The sequence below is a fragment of the Siphateles boraxobius genome, unplaced genomic scaffold (assembly GCF_051911475.1).
Source record: "Siphateles boraxobius isolate OS27281-9 unplaced genomic scaffold, OSU_SipBor_1 66, whole genome shotgun sequence".
NCBI classification, from domain to species: Eukaryota; Metazoa; Chordata; class Actinopteri; order Cypriniformes; family Leuciscidae; genus Siphateles; species Siphateles boraxobius.
In genome coordinates, this window is record NW_027509193.1 from 13,416,138 (window position 1) to 13,428,187 (window position 12,050).

The following is a 12,050-nucleotide window of genomic DNA, read 5'->3' on the forward strand; positions in this document are numbered from 1 at the left end:
AAGCCTGACAAATGCTAACTTTTTCATGTTAAAGTAATACTATTTAGTAGGCACTATATAACAGGACATAAACAGCGTGCAGTAATTCCCACACACATCTTAACTATACCACGTGGGTGAAAGTATAACCCGATATACGAATAATAAAACAATCAACTAAATATTCACACTTGCATCAATTACATTTGTAAAATTCACATACTTTCTGCTGAAAATGAGCAAACATTCAAAAAATAAGCGTAATTAGGGATAGTTAAGATCAATTTCCAAAGGCACAGACATAAAATAACATTTGAAAAGTTAAACATTTTGTAATTATTGGAAACAGTATGTTATTCAGTTTGAGATTTCAATGGGATTTTGAACACTGAACTAGGAAATGTCCCCGGTTTCCATTACAGAAATCTGGTAATAGTAGTGTATATTAAATTCATTATGCATGTGTAAGACAGTAAAACAATTTACTAATTTACTGACAGTTACAATATATACAGCCTTAAAAGAAGCTGTTAACGCAATTGAACGCGCAACATACTAAGACAACAAATGAACGGATTGCTCATTTAATTCATCTTTCATTTCTGTCTATCGCATTCTGTAAATGCACAATGTATAATAGTGTTTTACCTGTACACGAGTCTATATGCCTGTGGTGATTTTATTGTTGTTTCAAAGAAATCCTCGTACTGTTTCCAAACCATGCACCGCGAGGTCCTCACCCAGTCCAACGTACGGCGTACGTTGGTGACGTCATCATCCGTCGCCATACACGTTGCCCGATTGAAAAATAAGGCTACAAAAAAGACGTTGCACAAGTCAGTATTCTGAAATATTTATTTGATCATCACATTCACTCTGTTTAGATGTTGAAATCATCGGTTGAAATACAGAAATTAATTAGAGTATTCAGCGTTCAATACCCAACTTAATATTGTGCAAAAACATACTTCAAAATATTATCTTAAGGAATATGATTAACACATTTAATTTAAATCATAATTTTGCAAATGTAGGCCTTCCTACAAATCCCAACTTAAGTTATAGTAAGCTATTAGAGACGTTTTTTAATTTTAAAAATAGTAAGCCCAACTAAATATTTGCCTTTAAAAAAAACAAAAGAACAACAACAGCAAAAACAAACAAACAAACACTCTTCATAATTATCTTCGCAATTAAGACACTATCCCCTCAAGAATACAACAGGTAAAATAATAAAATGTAGGCTACTGACATAAGATGGCACCATATCACTGCATGGTATGCATTTGTGAACAGAATTTAGGTCTTTTATGGGTTTCACTAATTGGGTATCTCTAACATTTTCAGTCTCACATGGGCTAGTCTACGATGTCAAGTATGACTCAGGTTCTATTAGCTAATACAGGGATCTCAAATGGCACTTCAACTTTGGCAGGACTGCGCGTGCGTCTCCGGTGCCGGTGTGTCCCGCATTACGGACGCGCACGATCAAAGAGGGAATCCGACACAAAGGTCTGTGACTGTCTATAACAAACAAACAAACAAACAAACCAAAGAAAACGTCCAGGCTTTTCAAATACAGGTAAACATTATTGTCCAATTTAATCCAACTGAAATATACAATAGGCCTAATGTTGTAATCAAACTTCTAACACTTTATATCCAAAGGTCTGACAAGACGATGAGGAAGTGTACAGTTTGTACACACACACACACACACGGCGAGAGCCTTTGAATGTTTACAATGAGAGGTCAATACATAATCTATCTATCTACCTATCTATGTATGTAGAGTAACTGGCGAGCGAGCGCACACGCACGCGCACACACGCGCGCGCTTTTGGAATGTTTGCCTTAAAAGCCCTGAGGAGAAGGGAATTGTATATAGTCCAACCATAATATCAACAGTCTCTCATGATAATCTTTCCTTGAAAGAAAATTTAATGTGATCTTTCATGTGTGCAAGAGAAAAAGCCAAAGAGAAAATGGCGGAAGAAAGAAAAACAAAAGGGAAGTCAAACATGATTGCAGAGAAGAACTTTATATCAATAGAGTCTAATTTAATTCATTAATAAAATGGAGAAGAAGAGGAATGATAGGAGGATAATCAGAGAAAAAGACTTTAACATATCAATATGAATGTTACGTTAATGTTATGTTAATATGTTAATGAAATACACAGTTATGTACTGTAAAATATACAGGCACAAAATGCCAGTCCAGTGAATTTAAGGCTGCCAGTTTTATCACACATTTAACAGGATTTCTTTTACAGTGAAGCATGAAAGCAGCATAGAGAGAGAGAGAGAGAGAGAGAGAGAGAGAGAGAGAGAGAGAGAGAGAGAGAGAGAGAGAGAGAGAGAGAGAGAGAGAGCGAGACAAGCCTACACAGAAATTAGTTCTGCTCGTGTTTCATGAATGAGGCCCAAAGTGTTTCTAATGCTAGCAGTGGTCTTGTCTCAGTGAGGCATAAAGCATCTTACTGTCCATGTTGTTGTTTTCTATGAGATCAAACTCAACATCATCTCATCCAAATTGTTGCATCACTTACAAATGGCACAAAGAAGAAAGAAAAGGAACTTACTTCTGTATGAGTGTCTTTATGAATCAGCAACATGTGTAGGCTAATGCATCTAACAGACCTTGTAATCATGTGTAGTCATCAACATTATGCGACACTACATGTTAAATATGCATAAATGTTTTTACACTAGTCATCGCTATTCTTAGAATGTATTAAAAACAACTGCACATCAACAGAGTATTTTAATAAAGCTATTGTTATGTGTTGACATCATATATGCAATATAATATTGTGTCTACGTGACTGCATGTAAACCCTCATATTATCAAAAATAGAATACTAGATGAAATAAATCATTCTAAGGGCATGGGTGAAATAACAGATGATGTTTTCCACCATCCCGATCTGTTCGTGCAGAGGTTCTGGAACGGGACGGTACTGGAACGTGTGTAAGAAAGGGAGCTTCCCTATTTGTTTGCTGCAGGGCTTATGTGTACCATCTAAAATCTATCTGAGGAAATGGCGAGAAGACCTCTTGGGTGTGAGAGATCTATTTTCCAAGGGCTTGATGCCAAATGTCACAAGCGCAAACAGGATGCTGCCAAATGCAAACACCACGTATCATAAGTGTAAATAATCTGGCATAAAGAAGAAATGTATTGCGCTGTAGAAATACTGAAGTGGACAAAAAGGGTTACTGTAGTGTAGATCAACAGAGCATGGTGTTGCAACAGCCTGGTTCAATTCCCATGAAACATGCACATTATATTTCATGTACTCTTGAATGCCCTTTCCTTCTGAGTAGAATGCTTGTATTTTGTTCCATAATTCTTTTTTTCGTGAGTTTTGTGTTTGCATGTGCATGGGGTGTGAATGTATTCTCTGAGGTGCTGCTCCACTAACTCTCTCATTACTCATTTTGATCAGTACACCTGGGCAGTGGTGAAAATAAATGACACACTTTCCCCCATGCACAATCTCTCTCTTATTTTCTGTATCAAATAATGTCTGTTCCATTAAAGCTGCATGTTCATTTTCTGTTCCGTCTGTGCTGTTGATGATGCAGCCTTATCTCTAACATTATGCATATATGCTATACTTAGGTCTCACTATATCTGCTGTATCATGATTGATTACTTGTGTCTGTGCTGTATCTTGACTCTACTCCATTACTGGACACGCACACACCTGTTAATCAGCAGTTGCTCCTTGTGACATAGTTGATGAGACTCTTGATTGTCTGCAGTGAGGAGAAAATAGCAGAAGAGCTCATCAACCCCATTTACATAATGGAAACACAACAAGAGGCTCAATTAATGCTTGTTATTCAATTCTTTTGTGAAACTGAGGTGTTACGTAAAGCTCTTTTGTGTGTTTTGATATTTTAGCATTTTCTTCTTTGTCACTAGCGCAAAAATAACTAAATATTACAGGCTATTAGAATACACATACCGTATTAGAATTATTTCTGAAGGATCATGTGACACTGAAGACTGGAGTAATGTTGCTAAAAAATCAGCTTTGCCATCACATGAATAAATTACATTTTACAATATATGAAACATCGCAATTATATTTCACAATAATACTGTTTTTATTGTATTTTTGATCAAATTAATGTAGCCTTGGTAAGCCCAAACTTTTGAACACCAGTATTTGGTGTATTAAAACAGTAGCACTAAAACAATGACCTTCACTTTTAGCAGAGAAAAAGAGACAGAAACAAATACAGTTAGATACTTTGTTGCACTTATTGTTTTGCCTTTATGTTGCACATTTTTGGTTGTTATTCCTGCAGGTGATTTTTTTACTTTGATTAAGCAGGATGGATCCAGGTCTGTCAGAAAGATGTAGAGAAAGATGAATGGCAAACAAGGTGAGAAACTAGTCTATAACAGCACAGCACATTTGGGGTCACACACTCACACACTCCTCTAAGTAGATCTTGCTCAGTGTGCCACTGTGTGTGTGTGTGTGTGTGTGTGTGTGTGTGTGATATTTATCAAATTCACATTGTATAAATGGATGTGCTCTTTAAATTTGGTATCATCCCCTGTGTGAAGCATACTGTACACCATTCATCTTTAAAAAGAAATGTGTGAGAACCTTTCAAAGAGGGCTGCAGTGATTAAACACACAGCAAACAAAAATTAGCCTAAGTGGCAACACATAAGAGAGTCTGTGGCCTAAATACAAAACATGACATTTTTTGTCCTATGTGAGTTTGTATTGATGCACGTGGGAATCAAATGGAAAAACCAACATGTCTGTATCACTCTTAAAGGGGTGGTTTACTGTTTTTTTTCTTTGCATGATTGTGTTTATGGGGTGGAATATAACATGTCTTTGTGTTTTAAAAATTTTTTTAAAGCCTTATTTTTCATAAATTTCACCTTTATTGTAAGCCGCTTTCTCCTCTGTCATTTGAACGACCGGTTGACTTCCTGATTCTATAAAACCGCTCCCTCAGAAACAGGCAATGGGCTCAAATTGGTTATTAGGGCCGGTGTGTTGTAATTGGCTAAACTGCGTAGCGCACGTTGCCAGAATCAGACCCAGAAAGCGGCAATTAAGAGAGTTAAGCAGAACCTCCCCAAACACGGCTCTTACAAAACGTTTCTGAATGGTACATTTTTGTATTATTATTATTCTATTCTACTATTATTATATAAGAATTTCGATACGCTGTTACTTGAAAATGCTACTGCTGCTTGTTAGCTTTTGAGATACGGTTTTCTCCTGATTAAATATTTAATATAACTGAATAAATGACTGAGTAATAACGTTTTTTAAAGTTATTGTTTTATCGATATAATGAAAAACCGTTTATCTATTCACAAAACTTAGTTTACTCGGTGTATCGTTTTCTTTAGGTGTACATGTGGCACCTGTGTTAAAATGCCACACAACGTGAAAACATCTGATAACAGCAGCTGAAGTTTGCTGTTGCGATTACATATAATTTTTTTAACTTTATACACGTTTTTCTTATACACACAAAATAGCATCGAACTAACTGGCTACTATAAACAAACAGCACTGGCATTGGTTTACGTTCTTGATCAAATCGAAAAATTCTGTCATAAAGTATACATGGAAAATACATGTACAAAATTAGTACATAATTACAAATTCAGGTCCAAAATGTTTGTACGCCTTTGTCATAGACACACGAATTAGCATAACTAATGGCTACTAAAGCCAGTGCTGGCATTTGTTTACGTCCTTGATACAAACTAAAACATTACGTCTAAAATTATACATGCAAATACATTTAAAATTATTAAGTCTTTCTTACAGGTTGTGGCCCAACAACTGCTGCCTCTGGTTTTAAAGTTGGAACTTATTCATGCTTTAGTAACAGTTAGTTGTTGAATCCGGCATTGAATTTGTGGAGATGTGCAGCACAGAGAGCTAAATTACGATTGTAATTTTCTGGAACATAATCAAACATAAATTGTAGCCATTGTTGACTAACTACAGCGTCCGTAGGAAGACCTGACAGCTGGGTGAAAATAACACACTTTTCGATGGCATAGCTACTGCTCTCCACTATAGCTCTTCCTCTTCGACAAAGCGCAGAAATATGGCCATGCTTGATTATGGGTTAGTAACGTATAAAACCCAGGAAGTATCTCGTTGTAGTCCATTCGAGTTGTTTTTATAGGCATTAAACTTCCTGATTTTTAAAAGACGAAATTTCTGCTTACGTTGAACTTTCAGCGCAGCAACTTTGCAGATGCTGTTCATGCACCAACAGCAACATTACACACTATTTAAAATGAAAAAAGTGAAATCGCATTCAACCACCCCTTTAAAAACTAAAGGTTCCAAAATGTTGTTTTTGTAGTGATGCCTTATAATAACCATTTTTGGTTCCCAAAAGAATATTTCAGTGAAAAGATCTTAAAATAACCATTTTTTCTTGAAGAACTTTTTTAATGACCTAAAGAACAATTTTCTACAATAAAGAACCTTCTCCAGTAGTCAGTCACTACAACGTTATGTTGACTATGACAAATGTGGTCTCACTTGGAAACCCCAACCACCTCGAAGATTTAGAAAAATGACTAATCGCTAATGGAATTTGTGAGTGGAATTTGCATGCTGAGCCACTCCCCCGTATACAGGTATATAAGATGGCAGCTGCCGGCTTCCACTCATTCAGATTTTTGCTTCAGAGCTGAGTGGTTGCACACAGCAATAACTCTTTCCAATCACGTACTAAAAGAGTTGTAGAATGGATCTCTCTTAGCTGGAAGATCTAAGGTGCATTCAGCGGTGTTCCACCAGTGGATAAGTGCAGAAATTCCTCCTTGGGCGCTTCAGTATAAAAGAGCAGTTCCCTAAAAGAGCAAAACGAATGGCAAGCATCTTTTTAAAGTGTGTTTCTGGATGCTGTGGTTTCCTGTCTTCATCTGACGGCCACTATCGCTGTTTCACATGTGGCGTTCGTGGATGGTTCATGTCCTCAATGCGAGAACATGACCATGTCGACACTGCGGTCGTGAATCGCCTATCCCGTGAAGGCTAGGGTCCCGTTTCATGTTACCCAGCCCGCTGCCTCTGCACAAAGCAGAGCCATGAGTATTGTTAACACTCTGGGAGACCTGAGGGTTACAGTGCGAGCATTTCCGCTGGGCTAGTCTCCATGGACCACAGGCTCCTCTGTGGTGCCATGTGCTGTTGATCTGCCGGAAGGTGTGGGTCCTTCTCATGGGGGACCCAGTGTGTCATTCTGCACTCCTGGATCAGATGTCGTAGCTGCAACGGAGAGTAGGCTATTGTCCTCTGGAGTGGAAGATCTGGGCCACCGTGGGCATCGGGGTGGAACCCCACACCTTGTCCTCAGTGCTCATGGTTGGATGAGAGGGTTTCTGGGTGCAGCGCACAGCGCACAGCCGCATTCCGCCCCAATGCCTTTCTTCTCAGAAGTGCATGAGGAGGTTCAGAAGTCATGGAAAGTACCTTTTACTGACTAAAGTAAGTGCCCAAAAAGTGCCGCCACCTAGCGGAACCGTACACATATCCAGTCCAAGGCCTGTAAAACGACGGCAGCCGTCTCCGCCTTGCATTTGATAGCCAGCCTGCAAGAACACCAGGCCAAAGCACTGAAAAGAACTTCAAAAGGTTAGTTCTGAGCCGGGGTTGATCCAGGAACTGCACGGGTATTGACCTTGCTGTCCCAAGTCACAAAATTCATAGAACGGGCCTTCAGCCATACGATGTCCATCTTGGAGGCCCAGGATCTCCATCTCTGTCTAAACCTCGCTGAGATGGGGAATGTCAAGAAAGTAAACCTTCTCGACACCCCCATCTCGCAAGGTGGCCCCTTCAGCGACAATGTCCAGGACTTTTCCCTACAGTTCTCTGAAGTCCAGAAGCAGACAGACACCATTAAGCACATCCTGCCCCGGCGAGACACCTCCACCACCAGGCAACAACTCTGCTGCAACGTCGAGCCCCCAACAGGAAGGCGACGCAGCCCGTCTCTCAGGCTGCCACTAAACCCTCCAAACGTCCATCAAAGCGGCCCTGATATGGCCCAGAGATGAGGGGAGCAGCTCTGCATCAGGATGGGGTTAACGCACCACTCCTCTCCAGGTGGAGGTACAAAAAAAAGAGAAAAAAAATCTCCTAACTTCAAAGACAGTTCACCCATCAAAATAAACCACATAACATCTAGAATAAAGGTATATCAATGCGCATTTCCGGTGTAAACTACAACATGTGGAGCGGAGCACAAGAGAACAACGGAGTCTGAAATAGCTGTTCGCTTAAAGGGATACTTCAGCTCTGGGAAGATTAATGTGTATTTAATAGTGCTCATTTATATAGTAGAAATGTGAAATTATTTTTGAAATTGAAGCATTCTAGGCTGAGAAAAGGCAGAAAATATATTTTTTACTCATGTGGCTGAAAGACAACAACTCCCAGAATGCACTTGCTTTGCTGCCCTTACGAGGCCAGGCCACTCCCAAACCACGCCTACCGGTTACAGGCGGCAGTATCCGAAAAATTTCTCCACACATTCTCAAGGCTAATACATACTCAAGTAACAGTAAAGGTTTATAAAAAGAACCACAACCAATGTGAGTTATAACTTTTAATTAAAAAAATAATTAATATTAACACTTTTACACTCAAAGCTCTGCCATAGCTGCCAGCTGTCAGGAGCTGGATATCTCCGTCTGATATCCTGGACAACACAGGTGGGCAAAACGAGACGACAGCCTTTACTTTACAGTCTCTCGCCTTGCAGGACCCATTCCATAAAGTGACGGTATGGCTGTTAGGCGATATTGTCTACAAAACAGTAACGTTAAGCACAACGTTAGCAATGCGAACTATTTGCACATACAGTATGCTAGCATAGATATAAATATAACAACAATAGCTCAGCTGACTACGCGTGAAGAACATTGTGATAATGCCGAGTGTCCAAACTCTGTTCATTACTGTGGCGAGGGGGGCGTGGTTTTGCGAAGTCTGTAGCGAGAGACGAGTCAGCGAGCTGTGCGGTGAGTAAGTAGGTCAAGTGCAGATGATGAACACCTGTGTCTCATTGCAGTGATTGGCGTGGAGACCGCATATAAGCTGCCGGGAATGAGAGAGCGGGAGAGAGAGCTGGGACTCGCACGCGACCCGCAGCACACACGGGCGAAACGGACTGAGTGATCGTGGAGAAGTGTTTTTGTATTTTATGCTGTAGTGTTTTACTACGGTGAAAGCGCACCTTTTGTTTTCTTTATAAATAAAGTGCGAGTCCCTATTCCCGCCGACCCTGTCGTCTTCTTCCTACACCCACGCTGAGTTTTACTACAATTACGTCTTAGTAAAAAAAAAGAAAAGAAAAAAGAAATACTCACTTTACACTAAGCCGTCCGTTTGTCCCTGCGGGCTTTGGGTGGCGTTTCCAATTGATCTCGTCCAGAAGAAAATGGCATCGCTGAAATTCGCGACAGCAGTATCTGTTTTCATAGGCGCACAGCGAGAGCACTGACACCACCGGTCCGCCCCAGCTCGAGTCAGGACTTGCTGCCCTGCTGCAGCAGCTGCTCCGGCCGCCTCTTGTTCCTCCATCTCCCGCAACTCTTCATTTCTGTATTGCGGCTCGTACAGGTAGCCGCGAGCATCAGATTCGTGCAACAGATATTCGAAATCCCCTTCTGCCATTTCAACTTCAAAACTCGTAAATCGTGATTAGACTGTTATACAAACTTTCTACACAGAGCAAGTGCCTGTTAGCTCAGCTTCAACAGAAAGATGGCTGACACTATCTTTACTTTCTGTGAGTGACATCCCGCCCCATATGGGCGTGGTGAAAACATGCGTAACTAGCTAGCTTGTAGCCTACTGGCTGTAGTTTTAAGCATCGGGCCCAAAAATCCTCCGATGACGCAAAAATGACTAAAAATACATAAATCTCTCATATCAGCGGGATATTGGGGATGGGGATGGGGATGGGGATGGGGATGGGATGGGATGGGGGGGGGGGGGGGAATTGCACGGTAATTCGAAAATACTACTGGTTTTCTACTGATACAAAGCTTAATGCTAAATCCTGAAGTATCCCTTTAATAGTGAAGCAGATTAATGGCATATTTCAAGAGAATCATTCAAATTATTATAGAAGCATGACATTTGGCACCGATACTCTCTAAGGGTCACTTTTTGGGAAAAATTAAACATGGCGGCCATTTTTTCAAGATGGATGCTATTTCTGTCAAATGCTCATTGTGTCAATCGTTAAAACTGTGATGTAGGCATAACATTTTGTGAAAATACTCTCTTCAGAATGTTTTTTTGGAAAACGGTGCTTGTCCCTCAAATGCAAGATGGCAACTAATTTTCAAGAAGGCCACCATTTTTCTTGAATCCTTACATCTTTTTTTCAAACGTTGATGCTATCATGAAATTTGGTACAAATATTTTTCAAGGAATATTCTCATGGAAAAAGGTTTGTGCCACTCAAAAATTCAAGATGCCCACCATTTTCAAGATGGCCACCATTTCTGTCAGAGCTCAATTTAATCTGTTAAGGAAGGTTTTGTTTAATAGAGTGAACGTCATTATACAACCAGGGAACACTGGTAACTTGTTGTTGACCCAAACCTAGTTGTATCACTTCCTTTTTCTAACAGTGGCCCTTCCTCTCTGTGGACTGCACCTTGCCATGGTGGAGAGGCTTGTCTACTCCAATGAACCTGAGAGCTATGCCGGCGGAGATTTCATATCCCTGGCAAGTTTAACTAAGCCGGACAGGTCAAAGGAGAGGAGGCAGACAAAGCAGACATTATGACTATTTGACAGAAATGGTGCCCATCTTGAAAATGGTCGCCATCCTGAATTTTTGAGTGGCACATACCTTTTTCCAAAAGAGTGTTCCTTGAAGAGTATTTCTGCCTAATTTTATGCTTGCATCACCATTTGAACAATTGAAATAATTCATATTCGACAGGAACGGTGGCCATCTGTAAAAATGGCGACCATCTTAAATTTTTGAGGGACAAGCATCTTTTTCCATTAACATGTTCTTTAGAGAGTATTTTTTATCAAATTTTATGCTTGGATCTCTGTTTGAATAATTGATATAATAAGCATTGTAGAAGCAAAGGCGGCCATCTTGAAAATTGGCCGCCATATTGAATTTGAGTGGCCAATGCCTTTTTCAAAAATAATGGCCCTTAGAGAGTATCTGTGCCAAATTTCATGCTTCTATACCAAAGTGAAAGATTTTTTTACTAATCTGCTGCACGATAAAAGATCTTGCTCACCTCTCAATCGTCCAATTTCAAAACGGTTTTCATCGCATCCATTTTGAGTTCGAATGATACCTAATATATGATGAATACTAAAATATGGGATATGAAAAAAAGGCAATAAAAAAGCGCCAATCGTCCGGCTAGCAGGACGTGACAGTTAATTAAGCCTGTTTTTCTCAAAATTCCGTTCCTGAAAATCATAGCGATCAGTCGACTTCAGATAACCATAACATTTGTTATACTGACAAACGATGAAAGAAATAAAAACAGAATTGGAAAGGGCTTCAAGCCAGCTTTAATGTGCTACCAAAACCATATTTTACCTATAGGCTAATAAGTCAAATTTCACCATGTGATGGGTGGGTTTTCCCAGATCGCATTACAAATGTATATGTACATTTTACACTTTTGCTCATATCGCTCTTTTTAAAACAGGCTATTTTCCACTCATGTTATTTTCATGCTCCATATGGCGTGAAGTTAGAAAAAGGGGTGCGCGCTCACACACACACACACACACACACACACACACACACACACACACACACACACACACACACACACACACACACACACACACACACTTCGATTAATAATCTCTCAGTGTTTCGTTTCACAGAGTAAGGAGGACAGCATATAAAAGTGGAACTTCCTTCATCTGCAGAGTGCCAAGATTGTCTTCAGCGGAGAAAACATCCACACTGTTACTTCATCGATAAAAAGGGCACAATGACATGATTGAGTCTAAGTGTGTGCGTGTGTGAAAGAGTCTCTACAGTAAT

At 39.9% G+C, this 12,050-nt stretch overlaps 1 protein-coding gene across 2 annotated transcripts in view; it reads right to left on the reverse strand.

The window, feature by feature from the left end:
* eftud2 (elongation factor Tu GTP binding domain containing 2) overlaps positions 1–12,050 on the reverse strand; it is a 52,780-nt gene that overhangs the window by 33,646 nt on the left and 7,084 nt on the right. The window contains exons 3-4 of one of the 2 annotated variants that reach the window (XM_077212379.1): positions 3,692–3,743; positions 628–793 (exon numbers count right to left, since the gene is read on the reverse strand). The gene's annotated coding sequence lies outside the window, so the exon portion shown is untranslated. The remainder of the gene's footprint in view (positions 1–627; positions 794–3,691; positions 3,744–12,050) is intronic. The other variant, XM_077212380.1, reaches the window with a different exon arrangement.